The sequence below is a fragment of the Mycteria americana genome, chromosome 2, assembly GCF_035582795.1.
Source record: "Mycteria americana isolate JAX WOST 10 ecotype Jacksonville Zoo and Gardens chromosome 2, USCA_MyAme_1.0, whole genome shotgun sequence".
In the NCBI taxonomy this organism is placed as follows: Eukaryota; Metazoa; Chordata; class Aves; order Ciconiiformes; family Ciconiidae; genus Mycteria; species Mycteria americana.
In genome coordinates, this window is record NC_134366.1 from 138,984,654 (window position 1) to 139,002,712 (window position 18,059).

Genomic DNA, 18,059 nt, shown 5'->3' on the forward strand with positions numbered 1-18,059 from the left:
TAAGTGCCGGTTGTATTCTAGAGAGAGACAGATAGTAGTCTAAGTATGCTTGGACCATTTAGCAATGTAAATGAAAATCACAGGAAAAGAGGCTCTAGGAGAATGAAATAGAAGAAGGTCAGTGTTTGGCTCCATAGAGCAAAACTGATAGTCTGTATTACAAACTCACATTGCATGGCTACAGAAAAAGCCAGGCGCTTTAATAAGAACGTTAATTAATGTGTTCAGCACGGGTGACATAGCCAAATGCTATTCTCTGACCAATTTCACAGAGGTGCCAGACCTGAAATACTCCCAAAGTACAGGAAAGCAATGCCCGGGGCTGGACTATTCCTCTGCCAGGATACAACTGCTGTCCATATGGCACTGAGCCCAGGCACACTGAGAATCCCATTACGGCTTTGTTGTGCATGAAGTCCAAGGGAAGAGAGTGTCCAAAATGGCCTGGGAATCACATTATGGAACTTCACGAGGTTTGCCCGGAGGCCTTAGATGCTCCCATCCCTGTCAGGGCATATGCCAGCTGCATACATTCATGGCTGTGACCCCTGGCAGGGGCAGAGGCAGCACTGGAGACAGCCCCTGCTTTGGGAAGCAGGAGTGGTCCTTGGCAGGATGAAGTGCTTCACTGACGTAAAGCATCTTCTCTGTCTTTAACTAGCAGCATAGTGACAGGGTAACGTCTTTGCTATCAGAGTGCTGCTGTTTTGTAACCACTTAAAGTTAAAACAATGGTTACCCTGTGAGAGAAGCAATATACGCTTAGATGATACATATGCTACTGCTGGACTTGATCCAAAGCACACTTGGGGTGAAATCAGAGTCATCCCATTGGCCTCCCTGGGATTTGGATGATGCCAGTTTGGCTCCCTGACCACCAGGCACAGTTTGTACTGTTCATGCAGATTATATTGTTACCCTTTTCAACTTGATTAGCTATGCCAAAAAACTGGAGGCTTGAAGGTTATTCTCTTTAAGAAGAGAAATTGATGATGGAGTCAGGTAGCTTGTACGCAGTTCTCTCTGGCTACAAGCCCTGTGTTCTTGAACCCAGGTAGTATTAAGCAATGGGAGACAACTTTGGTTTTACCAACAAAATTTTTAGGGCAGCTTCCCCACAAAAGCTCTTTTTCCTCTTGATAGGGGATCTTCCTCTACTGGATCAGACCATTCTTCAACTTCCTTTCTGCTTTTGAGCTTCCTGGCACTGCATCCGCACAGCCTTTTCTACAAGGAGCAAAAGCACGCGCGCGCGCACACGCACACCCCCATCCATCCAACTATATCCCACTTAATGTAGGGCCAAAGCCCTTCTGCCCATATTGTTTACATTTTTGAGTAGGATCTTACACCCCTTTGAGTGGAGGCATAGGCTTGTGTTCTGCTTTGGGAGGCTGCTATCATTTCGGCTACATACTTCCACAGAGGCACTTAATAGTTTTTTCCAGGCTTTTTAAATGAAGGGTGGCAGCTTAGTCTACTTCCTTTGGTGAATTCATGCCCAGGCTGTTTCAGACTGCCTGTTTCACTGTAGCCATTCCTCAGACTTCATGATTCTCTCTATATGTTGCTCTTTCATTCGGTATCGGATTTTCTGCACGTTTTGTGTATTTTATGCACTATGAAAATCAATAAAACAGATTGAACAATGAAATGTTAATGAATAACAACTGAGACACTGCAGCTGTTTCATTTTAAGATGCTTTTAATCTCCATTACCATAGCCAACAGCATGCTCTTGAACGACAATAGTTACCAAGACAGACGTACTGCCTTCATTGCTGACGGTAAATCGCCGAAAAACCTACTCAGCTGCAGCGTTGCTGTGAGTGATGCAAGTCCGTTCAGTGAAGCTCCTCCACCAAAATCAAGGAGTCTCTGTGCAGGATTGGTTTCAAACACCCGGATCTGTGGAATCGTTCCATGAAGTGACTGAACCAGCGCAGCCCAGGCTCTTTCCATGTCTGCTTATCTGCCTAGGGACACATGGGAAAATTAAGGCAAACCAGCTCAAGGTAGGAAGTTATTGCACATAAATTACAGCATGCTAATCCCTTCCACAGATGCTCTCATTTAGGTGTAAAATGTTTTAATGTTACTGAAGTTCCGTGCCACCGTTGGCAGGATTTATTTACATTTCCTGTAGGAGGCTGTGGTTTGATGTTACAAAATGGTCAACAGTGCTACCAGCTTAAGAGAAATTTCCCCAGTTAAAAAAACAAAACAAAACAAAACATGGTCAAAAATTTTTTTTACCTGATTTTGCATCCAGATCAGTTCACCAATCTTATTGACAGTAAAGTCACACAAAGAGCATGCTAGAAGTTGTCCTTTCTTTCAGATAAAGTTTGTTCTGGATACATTGAGGTTTTATGTCCATGTTTTACTTTAAGCAGTTAAGACTAGTCCCATTGTAATCAATCGTGTTCATTTCTTCCCTACTTACTAGCATAGTAATTGCAAAAGTAATTTCTAATGAAGGTCCCCGTTAGCTAAATATGTACAGGCATAATTAAGACAGAAACAAAACATTGTCCATTCACAAGTTTTCCTCATCAACCTGTACTTCTGCAAACCCTTTAAGTACTTGCACAGCTGCAGTGAAGCCTAATGCAGAATCAGTGAATAACATGAAGTCAGTGTAGTCTCCCTGGTTAGTGAGGTATAATTCAAAAAGTATAAAGCTCACCTTACTGAGATTGGTGTATTAGGTCAGTAGGTACCTTGGACTCGTAGTATGTCAGAAAACACCTGGGATCGCCAGTCTCTGTAATCAGTCTTCTAGCCCAGAGACCTATGCGGAGATAAGAAAGTGAGGGACAGGAAGAGAAGAGTTGGAACCAGAGTGTGAGTGTGTACGAAGTAGAATGAAAGTGTGTGAGAGACCAGTCTGGAGTGGTAGCACTCGAACCCCCTCTAGGAGCTCCAGGAAACAGGCCAAGGTTTGGCAATCTCAGGAATTAGACCCAGAGGTGATCCCTCTGGGGATGGACTGGAGCGTCTTCCTGTTGTAGGGAAAACCTCATTAACTCTACAACAACACAGCCGGAACTACTGAGCTGGTACTACTCTGACCAAACAAGAGGCAATGACCTTTATTCTGCATTTTGCTGTGGTTGGACACACTGGATAAATACTGGGAGATCTGCCATTAAGGTACATGGGACCATTCAGGAATATTCATCTCGATTGCTAAAGATTGGGTTGACACAATTCCAGTGCATTTGAAAATGTTTGAAACTATTTCAAAATACCCTTTCACTAAACCTATTATCTGTTTAGGATTATTTCAACATTAGTCAGTAACATTCTTTGAATAATAGACTAGTGTCCAGCTCCCTGGCAAAACTCACTTTGATCTGTATTATCATTTAGACTCCACCTGAAAACATCATTAATTTAAATAAGCAATAGAGACTGAAATAAAATTCCATTCATGCTTAACTCTCCAATGTGGTTTTGAAAAACCTTTCTTCTTTAGCCAGTCTTATGTTACATGCTGGATGGTCTTTGCTTTGACCACCTCATAAAAAAAGCTCATAAATACTTTTCATGTGTTATTTAAACTAGCGGTACTCCCTGAGGCACCATGCTTTTATTTTTAAAAATCCTTTGTGTATTCCTAAAGCATTTCTAAACCAGTAGCAGAGGTAAATGTGTATTTTAACCCAGGAAAGCCATGTTCTGTCAATATCAGACCACAAATTTTCTTACTCCATGCTGATAAGAATAAAACATTTCTAGCAACTTCCACCTGATTTATGTGCTTTCCTTCTAAAAATCATCAATTTTTGAGTATGAGTGAAAACAACTGAAATTATTTTCCCTGACTAGATGCTTTCCAAAACCAAAAATGCATTCCTAGTATGCTACCACAAGCAACAGACCAAGAGCCTCTCCCCCTGCTGCTGCCTGGGAATCATAGAATCACAGAATCATTTAGGTTGGAAAAGACCCTTAAGATCACCAAGTCCAACTGTTAACCTAGCACTGCCAAGTCCACCACTAAACTATGTCCCTAAGCACCACATCTACGCATCTTTCAAATACATCCACAGACGGTGACTCAACCACTTCCCTGGGCAGCCTCTTCCAATGCTCAATAACCCTTTCAGTGAAGAAATTTTTCCTAATATCTAATTTAAACCTTTCCTGGCACAACTTGAGGCCTTTTCCTCTTGTCCTATCGCTTGTTACTTGGGACCAATGCCCACCTTGCTACAACCTCCTTTCAGGTAGTTGTAGAGAGTGATAAGGTCTCCCCTCAGCCTCCTTTTCTTCACCAGCTTCGTTGCCCTTTGGACACGCTCCAGCACCTCAATGTCTTTCTTGTAGTGAGGGAGCCCAAAACTGAACACAGTATTCGAGGTGCGGCCTCACCATGTGTCCCCCCAGTACAGGGGCACGATCACTTCCCTAGTCCTGCTGGCCACACTATTTCTGACATGAGCCAGGATGCTATTGGCCTTCTTGGCCACCTGGGCACACTGCTGGCTCATATTCAGGTGGCTGTCGACCCCCAGGTCCTTTTCCACTGGGCAGCTTTCCAGCCACTCTTCCCCAAGCCTGTAGCGTTGCATGGGGTTGTTGTGACCCAAGTGCAGGACCTGGCAATTGGCCTTGTTCAACTTCATACAACTGGCCTCGGCCCATCGATCCAGCCTGTCCAGGTCCCTCTGCAGAGCCTTCCTACCCTCAAGCAGATCAACACTCCTGCCCAGCTTGGTGTTGTCTGCAAACCTACTGAGGGTGCACTCATCCCCTCGTCCAGATCATTTATAAACATATTAAACAGAAGTGGCCCCAATACTGAGCCCTGGGGAACACCGCTTGTGACCAGCCGCCAACTGGATTTGACTCCATTCACCAGAACTCTTTGGGCCCAGCCATCCAGACAGTTTTTCACCCAGCAGAGTACACCCGTCCAAGCCATGAGCAGCCAGTTTCTCCAGGAGAATGCTGTGGGAGACCGTGTCAAAGGCTTTACTGAAGTCTAGGTAGACAACATCCACAGCCTTTCCCTCATGCACTAAGCGAGTTACCTTGTCATAGAAGGAGATCAGGTTGGTCAAGCAGGACCTGCCTTTCATAAACCCATGCTGGCTGGGCCTGATCACCTGGTTGTCCTGTACGTGCTGCATGATGGCACTCAAGATGATCTGCTCCATAACATTCCCCAGCACCAAGGTCAGACTGACAGGCCAGTAGATCCCTGGATCCTCTTTCTGGCCCTTCTTGTAGATGGGTGTCACATTTGCTAACCTCCAGTCAACTGGGACCTCCCCAGTTAGCCAGGACTGCTGGTAAATGATGGAAAGTGGCTCGGTGAGCACTCCCACCAGCTCCCTCAGTACCTTTGGGTGGATCCTATCTGGCCGCATAGACTTGTGTGTGTCTGAGTGGTGTAGCAGGTCACTAACCATTTCCCCTTGGATTATGGGGGCTTCATTCTGCTCCCCGTCCCTGTCTTCCAGCTCAGGGGGCTGGGTACCCAGAGAACAACTGGTCTTACTATTAAAGACTGAGGCAAAGAAGGCATTAAGTACCTCAGCCTTTTCCTCATCCCTTGTCACTATGTTTTCCCTGCATCCCATAAAGGATGGCAAGTCTCCTTAGCTCTCCTTTTGTTGCTAATGTATTTATAGACACTTTTTAAAGCGTCTTTTACGGCAGTAGCCAGATTAAGTTCTTGTTGGGCCCTTCTAATTTTCTCCCTGCATAACCTCGTGACATCCTTGTAGTCCTCCTGAGTTGCCTGCTCCTTCTTCCAAAGGTCACAAACTCTCCTGTTTTTTCCTGAGTTCCAGCCAAAGCTCCCTGTTCAGCCAGGCCAGTCTTCTTCCCAGCCGGCTCGTCTTTCGGCACATGGGGACCGCCTGCTCCTGAGCCTTTAAGATTTCCTTCTTGAAGAATGCCCAGCCTTCCTGGACTCCTTTGCCCTTCAGGACTGCCTCCCAAGGGACTCTGTCAACTGGGCTCCTAAGCAGGCCAAAGTCTGCCCTCTGGAAGTCCAAGGTAGTCCAAGGGAATGCTCTGAAGGAAGGAGCGATGCATGAAAGCAGCACCTGGAATGGGCAAGAGCTTGCCTGGAGAAGAGTGGGACTAGTACAGGTGTGGTGGGCAGTGACCATAGGTGCGTAGAGCAGGTGGGTAGATGGGAATGCAAAATTTCACCTTGGCATAAGAGTCTTAGTTTTCCCCAGCTGACAAGTATCGATACCTGTAGAATTAAGTTGTACTGTAAGCAGAACGTAGACTCACAAAGTGTAGGGAACAAAAAATATACAGCAATATTGATGGAATATTACATTTAACAAAATCAAATGTAAAGTAGGATTTAAACCAAAAAGATTAGAAACTAGATGGGCAGAATAGGCATTAGACAATTGGATAAACCCAAATATTCCAGAAAATCTAGAGTAGTTCTTCCATGTTCCAGTCCTGCTCCTCATTTACCTTTCAGCAGGGAAAAAAACCCCACAAAACCCTTTTTGGATGACAGCCTGAGCATATTCTTCTTGGCAATTTATAACATGATCTGGTTGTATTATCATGAATTAAGGCAGAAATAACATCATCCTGAGTGAGACAGGTGTTCTCACCCCAGCCTCCTTGAAAGACACAGGCTGTGGTGCCCACACAAAATGCTGACGATAAAGCCCAGAGAGAGAAAACAGGATTTCTAAGCTAAATCTTTTCCTTAGTCACTGCTGGTGTGGCAGCCTCTGCTTTGACACATTGAGGTCAGCTGGTAGAAGGGGTAACATCTTCTCTTTTGCTCATGGAGTTTGTAATCTCTGCCAGCACCTGACAGGCCTTTAAAGGTTCACATTTCTTTAATGGATAAATCCCTGTTAAACAATTGTGCATCCTTCGGAAGAACCTGCAAAGCACTAGCTCTTGCTGAGATAAATCACTAAGAGCCACTTACAGCTTTAGATGTAGCTGACTTGCTAGATACTATATTTTAGAACAAATGTTACAGAAAACTGTTTACATATTATTTTTAACAGTTGTTTAATCAAATGCTCATATTGTCAAGACTTCATTTCCATTTATGCTCGCAGTTTTAAAAAAACAAATACTGAGGAAAACATAATAATTAACTCCCACACTCCTTGACCAGCCATCCCAGTTACTGGGTAGCCAATCAGGCATGAAAAATATGAGGAAGAAAAAGAGATTTATGAAATGTTTAGGTAATATTTGGTAAGGGAGAGAGAAAAGTGGTGTCGGAACTGGTCTAATAACACTGGAATTGAAGCAGCTTTTTCTGTATAACTATTTCTTCTTCCCTCTCTCACACTCAGATTGTTCCCTTCAGACAAAAGCAAACCTTTCACAACACCCTTACCGTTTAGCTGACACAGTAGCTCTAGGATCCAATTCCAGTTCAAATTTCACAAAATGTGAAAGGCTGCTGGGCTGTAATTATCTGGCACGCACCTTGATGGTAGCCAACATGGGAGCCGTGGCTCAGGGCAGAAGTGGAGTTATAAGCTTTGCTTGTAGGAGGATTTCTCCTCCGAATATCTTACCAAATTCAAGAAGAGATGAGATTCCTCCCTGCAGAGCCTCCAGCCTTGAATTTAGAGGGGTAGGAGAGCAGAAAGTGTCATCTCCATATACTTTTGCTGCGTGGTCACCAAGGATGACTTTTTTCTTTATGTCTTATTGCACTCTACACACTACATGGGAAGCCAGAGCCGGGCCACAATGGCACACTCTCAAGGGACACAGAAATTCAGCAGCAGGAGGAGAAAGAGGAGGATAAGAAGGAGGTGGACTGTCTCACGAACATCAGGACATCTGGCTGATCCACTGGGATCTGGGGAGTAAAGAAAATAAAACAATTGAAATAGAAATAACACACAATTAAAATGGAAATGTACATACAATGAAATACTGACATCACTGAAAACATTTGACCTTTTTTGTATGTCTGAGAAGCACACAATGCTTCACAAGTGTAATCACGCCAGTGTCCCAACGGCTATTTTGTGTATGATGTTTTCTTTACTAAGAGATAAGAGACATCAGATAGAGTCGATAAGTCACTTACTTAGCATGATATGGGGAATCAGAGGATACAACCCAGCCATCCTGGAGACTGGAGCTGCATCAGTCCTTGTTCTCCTTCCAATGCACTGCTGTTGACTCACAAAAGATATCAGCTTGAACTGAAAAGTGTTTTTCCATGATGTGCATTGGTTGGAGGGCAACAGTTGATAAGGATAGGGACTTTTTGCTGCTAGCCGTATTCATGCTTTGCCTTCCTATGGCACCTAGGGCAGTGTCCGGATGATACACAAGCTGTACAACTCTGCACAATGTCCAGTATTTTAGCTCTTGCTCTGAAGGGACTCAGGTGTCCCTGCAAGTGCAGCAGAGGTGCAAGCGAAGATCCCCAATTCAGGAGAGGGTCATACATGGCCACACTGCAGTCGGACGAGCCCGGCTGCTCCCGCTGTGGAGCACTGCCTGCTCTCCTTCCCACTCTGGACAGAGAGGGGTTAAGCCCCAGCCAAACTATTACAAGATATTTCAGCTACCATGGACTCTAAACTTAACCACAGGTGCTGGCATGGCAGACAACATGCTCTCTAAGCCTGGCTGATCCTTTCTCCCAGACTGCTGCCCTTCTTTTAGTTTCTGGGAGATAAGTAATGATTGCTGTCTTTCCATCCGTTATGTTATTCAACCAAAACCATTTATTTATTTTGCTGCTTTTAATCCTATCCTGTCCTGTCCTGTCCTATCCTGTCCTAGCCTTCCCTATCCTATCCTATGCTTTTATCTTATTTTTAAAGATCCAGAATGGTCATTATCTACCAAGCAACCTCAACAACTTGTAAATGAAGGAATAGTAGAATATTTGCAGACTGATGTAGTCAGCATCTGGCAAGCTGAAATGCTGTGGCAAAGTTGCTGAGACCACAAGCTAGGTTTGTGGGCAGAGGCTGTTACCATTATCCTATTTGTTTTTTTGGGTCTTTGGTCTTTTTCAGCAGCTGTGCCAATTAGTGTTACTAAAACATGGTTCTTTAGGATTTACTGTCTGTGCTACAGAGCTGAGGGTTGGGGAATTCTGGCAGAACCAAACATTGGTGCTGATGGATAAATAAAATGACACAATTGCATGGGTTCAACTTTTGGCTGAGTAATTTCAAATCATAGCTGTGCCTTTCGATTTATATTTGTTTGCCTTTCTTTTTGCAGCAAAGAAAACTACAAACCACTGTAGGTTTACAAGAATATATAAGGATGTCAGAGTTGGTTATAGTCTGACCGCTAGGCCTCTGTAGTTTATTTTTTCATGGGCTGTATCACTAACAGCATGCTTAATCTATGTTTTGGAGAACCAATGATTAGTTTTATTTATACACTTAATGCAATTGTTTCCTCCTGGCATTGTTTAGACAGGCTTAAATTTTGCATGCTGTTAAGGAGTATCGTAATGAGTTTGAAACAAAGCCTTTCTTCTAGCTGTAGACTGAAATACATGGTATTTTGTTTATTTTATACAGGCCACCTTTGGAAAACACTGAATGTGAAAATGAAACAGAAAATTCTCCTTCAAGTGAAGATATAACAATGAATGAGACATGAGGACCCGACATATGACTCAGTGACTTGAATTTAATAACAGGAATCCAACCTGTGTAGAAGAGCCAACATGCCATGACAACAAGCCACAGCTCTGCCATTTCACAGTTCACATTCTTGCAGCATTACTACACTGACTGTGAACGTAGAGAATTGATATTATGTAATACCAAAAGACCAAGACCAATGGGGCTGAGGAACGTACCCTGCAGATATATGAAATAGGGCTGTATATGGAATAGCTTGAACCCAGCCATGGCAGAGCACTCCCTGCCTATACGGTGTTGAGGCTGTTAATGAGAAAGATGAGCACGGACACATACGCTGCTGCCTCTGCTTCCTGACTTACCGTGTCACACAGCTGTTATAACAGAAGATGAAGGTGGTTGGTGGCTAAAATACTGATTTCTGCATAAATGTAGGTTCACAACAGAGCCTATCTGAAGATGGAAGGGAAGGACACGTGGTGGCCCTGGATCCATTTGGGAACTCCTCATACCCACACTTTTACTAAGTGTGCAACTGATGCTGGAAGTGAAATCTGAGTGACGGAGAGTGGAAACATATGGGTTAGAGATCTCGAGCATACTTGTTACACGTGTTTTAGCATGTTCATGTACCAGTTCAGCCACAAAGGTACTGCTCCTTGGTTAGTTTTTCTCACTTATTTACCCTGTTATAGATGAAAAGCAATGTCATTTGGTTATTTAGGTGGATTAATAACTCAAAGGGCCAAAATCCAAATCTCAGTCTCTCTACTGAATTGTAGGAATAATTGGATTTAACCTAAGACTGCAGCTGTCCTTCATTTTTGATTCAAAGTACTATTGAAGGGGGTCTACTTTCCATTTCCAGTTAGAAAGGAGTGGATTAAATTATTTTTTTCCATCTATGAGAGCCAAAATCTCCCTATGCTTTATGCCTCTGAATGAACACAAACCCCTGAATCTCACCTACAAGTCTAATAAGAGTCTAATTAACAGACTGATTTGAAAGCAGCATTCATAGTTCATCTTCAGATTTGTTATACAATGAAGCATTTACAATAGTCTATTCTTCTTTTACATAACAATTAGGTCATAATTTCAAATAAGATTTTTATTTCTACAAAATTATTGGCAATTAGTTTGTCATCTGGATAGTAAAACCATCTGTCCAGAACTATTCCCACCAGGAAACTGAGGGTTTAGAAATCCCATGTACTTCCACACTTTAGAACGATACCACAAATATTCAGCAGAAAGCCACTGTCTAAGAATTAAACCGGTGTCTTGTGGAACAGAGTCCTTTTGCCAGCATGTTTTCAAAATTACTAGAATGGTTTTTAGAAACCTGACCAGAGACAACATAACCGTTCAAAGTCCTGCCAGAGACCTACACAAGGTTTGAACATCACTCTATATTTGGTACAGATGAAAGAGTAATTAGAAGCCTGTGGAAAATATTAGTATCTGAACTGTAACTTTTTCTGCACATTTCAGGTAAAGTATTCTCCATCTCAGAACAGAAGGAAATGTATTATATACTATTATGGAAGTATTAAATAGCTTCTTCTCAGATGTCAATGTTTAAAACATTGGTATCGTTGAATATGGAGGAGGACATTGCACCCAGTAGGAAGAAGTTAAGATGGCAAGAACAGGATCATAGAAGATCAGTTCTTCACAGACAAATGTGGGTGAAAAGGTGGTAAAAAAAAACACCACGCAAAAAAAACCCAGCATGAGGTCAGTATCTTCTCTCATCACCCAGCGGCCCAGCTCAGGACTTGGACTGCTCAGCAGGAAGGAGGAAATAACATCAAACCACATTCCCAAGGAAAACAAGGTTCAAGAACCAACTGAAAGTCTTCAGAAAGAGCTCTGGCTTGGAGTTGCCATAGCAATCATCAGGTTTGTCTCGTTTGTATTCCTAGTGGAAAAAAAGAGCAAATATTAAGCAAAAATGCCAGTAAGCTTTCAGGGTCTGCTATAGTTACAGATCTGCACAGATGCCCATAACTTTTATAGAAACCAATGGGTGACCCAATGTCTGGGATTTATAACAGACAGTTTACATTCAGGTTTTGATGGAAATTTAGTCTTTGACTTCAATGGAAGTGAATTTATAGCCACTGTAAATGAATTCCAATTCTGCTTATCTGTAAGAAAGAAAATTATAAAAAATAGTTCAGAAACTGAACTTCTTAGCTGTCATTTAACACGCAAATATATTAGCCTGTTTCCTATGTTAAGCAAGAACAGCCAACGGTAACAAGAGCACCTTCACTCCCAAGAAGATACTAACATTGGCTCTGTTATCTGCTCTGCGCACCCATCTCCTGGTTGGGGTCTTCTGCAGGGAAATGCCCAAAGACCCTCAGGAAAATCCTCAGACCTGCTGGTTCACACAGCAACTGGAGCAAAGGGGAGAGGAATCAAGTGGCATAAGAGCAAGTATTTGAGAAATGCTGGACCAAAAGATTACAGGAGGATGGATTTCAGCTGGATTGTAAGAACACAAAAAAGGATTGCTAACATTCACAAGAACTTAATTTTTTCCACACAATTGCCATTTAAAAGGGATATTGCAACCGTGGTTACTTCTGTTTTCATTTTATTTTGCTGAGCTCCCCTTGTCTTCTAGAGAACCAAATATATAGTTTAGGGGGTTTTTCAATTCTTGTTCAAATACTTTCTGTCTTAAAACAAAAGAGCTCCAGGAAGGCTTTTACTGGGGATAAATCTGGGCCTTTTTAATTGAATTTCAAACTCTCATCTTATAAGAAGATAGCAGGAGCAGTCCTAGAGGATTTACCCTCTGTGTAGTGCAGATATTACTGGACTAAACCTCCTGTGACCCCAAATTAATGACAAGTACCAAATGGCATGTAAGTAGACCTCTGATATCTATGACCGAGATGCTCCACTGAATGTTTAGTGAGTCACATATAAATAATGACTGCATAGATAGATTTAGGATCTGGAACATGAATTTAATGCAAGGTTAATAATCCCTTCTGGAATTATAGCATTTATTGAGGTAAAAGGGAATGTCATGATTTTGTTTCTGTTCAGTTCCTCATCTTTGTACCGAGAACTGCATTTGTTTACTCTGGAGCAGAGGGAAAACAGGTATCGTCACTCCCTGGTGAATCTGTTTCAGTCCACACAATGGCTTTTGCTGCGGAGAGCAAAGGGCATGACTGTAATTCGGTGGTGTGAGCACACACCTCAGAGGCGGGAGCCCCAAGCTCAGTGCCAGCTCCTAGGGCTTTCTGGTTTTTGCATTAAGCAGCTATACAGAGGCAAAGCATTCTTGCTCTGCAAACACCATCCTCGTGTGCTTCTCTGAGAGCCTGCATGCTCGCTCCCTCTCTCCTGTCTTCTTCCGCTCCCACAAAAATCCTCTGACTCTCCGAGAATATTAACAGCAGGCAGCCTCCCAGGAGTACAACACATAGATCTGGATAGGGTTGAAAGCGGACTTGCATTAAAATCACCTGTATCCTGTGCGAGTGGTCACTAGTCGCTAAGGTTCTGCAGAGAGGGTGAGCAGCAGGAGCCGTGCAGGGCACGGGCAGCCTCCGCTCCTGCACGGGAAAGGGCTCCCAGCTGTCAGCCAAGGTGGCAGAGGTAGTGCCCAAGCTCCTGGCGAAGGCACCATTTTGTGCACAGCTCTGGTGCCTGTAGCTGGCTTCAGCAGCTCCTCACCCAGGCTCCCAGCTCTCTCCGTGGAGAGCGCACATGCCCAGCTGAAGCTCTGGATGCCACGTTGGTGGCCAGCCACAGCGACACTGAGTCCGAGCCTTTTTGGGCTGAGGCCGTAACAACATGCCTGGGTCGTTCTGTGGCAGAGCCAAGAAATGAAACTTGCTTTCCTAAATATAAAGTTAATTCACTCCCTGCCAGACAACTCATCATTCTTCCCTACGCTTTGCTTTGGATTATTTTTCCCCAGATTTATTATCTCACATTTTTCAAATCAAATTACTTTTTTTTCCTTTCTCTTTCTAACCACTCTCCACCTCCTCTGCATTACCTCCCCTGTCTCTGCAGTCCCAGCTACTCGGTTTAATGCAATCTCTAGATCTCATCTCACTTCCATGTCAAATCTGACACGAGTTGGCAATGAAGAAAATGAAGGAGACTGGAGCTTCCTTTGCAAATGCTTTAATTCCCACTTTGGAAAATAATGCTGCATCTATACATAAGACTGGAAATAGCACAGTGTCAAAGGCCAGCCCTTTGGGGAGTAGTAGTCAGCAGTCCACGCAAAAGATTTCAAAGGGCGGGTGAGAAATAAAATTCAAGCCACAAATACCTCTTTCCAGCAAAATAACTGCCAGTGGCGGTGAAGCAATGGAAAGGGCAGATCGCTAGTAACATACTTACTTGTGCCTTGGGCTGCCTTCCACAAGGTGTTAGTTGGCAACGTCATGTGGCTTTCATGAGAGCTGGCAGAGCTGTATTTTCCTTTGGATAAATCCAAATCTTTTGTTTTCCTTCTCCTGTTATTCTAACACCATTAGCAGGAACTGATAGCCACTTAAAAACCAGAAATGGCAATGTAGAATATTGGTACAGAATGAAAGATATATTTTTCCCCAGTGTATCAGAGTGTGAAAGTTTATTTGCACTAACATAAAATGAAATGCCAACAAACAGCTATAAAGAAGGATGATTTGGGGAGGCAAAAGTAAGAGTTTTTATTTATCTCTTATAGCTCTACCGGAGAATGACAGTAAGGGGTGTTTTCTATTGCAAACCATTTGCTTTAAAGTCCGTCAGTCAACAAGCTCAATGACACACCATTTTAATTCTGCTGTCATAGCCAACCTTGGCAACATATGCATATATGCGCATGTGTGCGTGTGTGAGCATATATATTTTTATATATAGGTTCACAGAGTTAATAGGCTGTGGAGGGCCTCCGGGACACATATCCCACAGATTTCCGTGTCCTGCTGTGGCCTTCCTGGCACACGGTGAGAGGCTATGCTGCAGCTGTGCAGAGGTAGTGGGGACAGGGCGAGAGGTTCAGGAGGAGCTAGAAGAGGGACTGCAACCAGAAGAGCCTCCTCTTGATTTACACCATCCTCATCTGAGGCCCATCTTGAGTTACAGCACGTCCTTGTCCTCCTTGCCATGGCCAAGCTGGCCATCCACACCATGAAGCCGGTGGGACAGGGTAGCCAAGAGACTGTGGGGCCTCTCACCAGTCCCTTGTCCCATCACGTCCCTGGGTAGAGCCAGGTGCTGGGAGGCCACCTGGGAGTGCTGGGTGCTCCGCTCAGTGATGCTCCCTGGTTACCTACAGACCCTCTTTGGAGCCTTGCAACCCTCACACCTCTCCCTTTTTTTCCAACCTGGGAGATGACTGTTTTCCCCTGCTTTTTCCCTTTTTCTTCTAGCCCTTTGCTGGCACAAGAGAGTTGGACGGTTTTGTTAGAGCCAGTCCCTGGCTAAGAGAACGACAAAAGTGGCAGCTGTGCAGCCTTGCCATTGACAAAGAACAGAGGAAGACTGGTGCAGGACTGTGCCTCTCCCTTAGCATATGACACAAAGCAACATGTCTCGACACCCATCCTCTACCCCTGTTGCAGGGCAGAATTCAAGAATCACAACACTGAGAGAAGCAGAAATTTGAAGGAAAAGACAAAAGAGAATTTCTAACAATATTTTATTGGCTTGCATTGCAAGCATTTTTGAGGCAAAGATACCACTCACTGATCATGCTTTTCAGTCATGAAAAACATACATAATAATTACTATTATTAATTTTACTTTCTTGGCACTACTTCAAAGTTACATAGCTCTAATGATTTTGATGCGTTTTATTCTTAGAACTAAGGCTATTACAGCTGAACATTGTTATCAGTGAGCATGTAAGAAATGGAAACTTCAAGCAGTACTGACATGTTCCAAAAAGCAGCTCCCAAAAAACATCATAACATGATGCCCTTCACTCTACAGGAATCCCTGCTTTCTTACAAGATTTTGATTTAAGTAGGGTCTTCATATGAAGTTCCTTAAAAAAGAATTAATTTTCTGAGCATTGAGAGGCTCAGAAAAGAAAGCCACTGCCTTCAGAGGGGATTTAGGTGCCTATTGCAGTGGATAGCGCCATTGGTGCGGTGCTGAAAACGTATAGACATAATTTAACTCTGAGCATCTAACTTCCATGTTGGTGCCAAATACATAGAAGCACTTCCTTGGTTGGGCTTGGTTTTGCTTCCATTTGTTACGTTGTCAGCTTTAAAAGAAAGGGATGGAAATATAAACAAAAAGCTCAATTTCATCTTCACATTATAAGTAAAAGTTTGTAAAGCTGTAATTGTGATTTGCCACTGTAAACTCAATGCTCTAATGGATTACAGCAGAATAATATATTGTATCTGGCTTCTTTTGCCTCAAAACCAGCAATAGTACTGTACATATAATCATTTTAAGATGCAAAAGTTTAAAATAAATGGGGGACCTTAGGCAACATTTTTTAATACAAGTATGTGTATTCTTGTATCAAAGGAGCTGATTCACGGTGTAGAATATTTAGGCTACATAGCTGCCATCAGTCACGTCAGATAATGTTTAGCTACAGGACTTCCAGAGTTCTGGAAGCAAATGTTTGGAGCTAAGCAACGCTTGCAATTTCACGTTCTTGGTTTAAGACTAATCTGAGATCAGAAGCAGTGATGAAAGAAGATGTCTTTAAAACATTGTGATCATCCACCAGCCTAAACACCAAACCCTCCAAAATGAGTTCAATAGAACAGTCAGTGCATTTTCATGGGCAGTGCAGGAGCACACCTGAGCACTGCATTCAGTGCATCAAGGGGAGGAGATGATAGCTTTAGAGGTGGCTTTTTAAAGCGTGGCCAGCTGGCAAGGAGATTTCAGTCTCCAAAAGATCTCTATACTAGTAATCATAAGAAACAGCAAACCTCAGAGGCTTTGTTCATCATTTGCAGAAACAAATTGCAAAACCTCATGGAATTACAGCCACTATGCTTGTTCCAGAGTTCTACTGTTTGGAAGAATTTGTTCAACTTTTCTGTAACAGAGAAAATTCCACTTTGAGCCTTCTGAGGGCAAGCCGCTGCCTGAGGGAAGACAATTCCCAGCACCTGGTGGCAGAGTGGATCTGTGTCCTTCACACCGTGGGACTGGAGATCTTGCAACAAGCACTGCTCAAGAACAAGCTACACTGCAGCAAAACCCAAGTAAACATTTGTTGGAGGAAAGGCGAAAGTGCAGAAGATAAAGAAAGGAGAGGTGTTTGGCTCATGGAGGTTGATAATACTACAGCTTACTTTGTTGCCCATAACCCTTTATTCAGGTTATTTTCCTCTTCCACAGGACTGAGGGAGATGCTAAAGGCTAGATACAGAAAGAATTCAAGTTAGCTAAAGTGAGACTTAGGCAGACTCTACAACAAAACTATCACCCTGTTCCTTACCTGAAATTATCAGATACTGTGGTTTGTAAAGTTAAGAGTTATTTGCATTTATTTGTTTCACCTCTTTACATATGCCCAGTCTTGGTTCCCGGCTCACTCCCAGGGCCATCAGAAAGTTGGAAAGTAGACATTTCTTCTCCTAAATGTCCTAAGGACCTGACTTGCCAGGCACTTCCAGCACCTCAGACTCCAGTAGGATCAAGTTGCTCAGAAAACATGGCAGACATCAGTTAATTCTATGCCATGCAGGGAATGGGTGCAATGCACGCCTTTTGGTCACTACTGTTATAATTGGACAATTAGTTCAAAAAGATGTTATGCTGACTTAATCCCTTTTCTCTCTGAGAAGACACAAACCCATACGTGACTAAGCCATGCCTTTCTTAGTTTGCAGCACTGTCCATCTCTCCTTTTGAAGCTGTACCACAGTGTAGCAACAAAACTCAGGTCTCACTAGACCAGAAAGTGAGCACAAGTGGCCACTAGCCTCCATTCAAGGCTCTCACTCATGGGTGGAGGAGCAAAGAGGGCTCTTCACCAGCCACTGCAAAACAACCACACATGGTGGATGGACACATTTTCTCCTCTTGGCTGATCCTGCTTTTCCCTTCAGTGCAGCCATACTCACTCTTTGGTTCACTGACTTCTTTTATACAGTCTCTGGCTCAACTAATCCCTTTGTGCAGGGTGGCACAGCAGCAGCAGGAGGAGGGAGGGTGTTTCTTTGGCAGATTAGTCTAAAAGTTGTTAATTAGGATAAACTTGTGGAAGGCAAGATGTGGGTTTGGGCATGCCCCTCCCTCTCCTTGGAAGAGCGAATCAAACCCACACTCTGGACCAATACTTCATGGGTCTGCAATAAAGCGTCTGCTCTAAAATGGTGGGCGCTGCCACTCTTCCCCTGATTTAAAGGGCAGCCCTGCTCCATGCTTGCAAAAGATAAATACCAGTCCTGAATTCCCAGGGACGTTCAGGCCTGTAGATCCTCAGAGGATGGGAGGCTTGCTGTAGCCCTG

The 18,059-nt window shown here is 43.4% G+C and overlaps 1 long non-coding RNA gene across 1 annotated transcript; it reads right to left on the reverse strand.

Annotated features, from left to right (window-relative positions):
- Positions 1 to 1,720: 1,720 nt before the first annotated feature.
- LOC142406794 (uncharacterized) lies at positions 1,721 to 2,994 on the reverse strand. Its single transcript, XR_012774702.1, has 3 exons — positions 2,887 to 2,994; positions 2,690 to 2,794; positions 1,721 to 1,976 (listed from the first exon to the last, which is right to left on the reverse strand). It is a non-coding gene; the product is annotated as an uncharacterized LOC142406794 (long non-coding RNA).
- Positions 2,995 to 18,059: the final 15,065 nt, after the last annotated feature.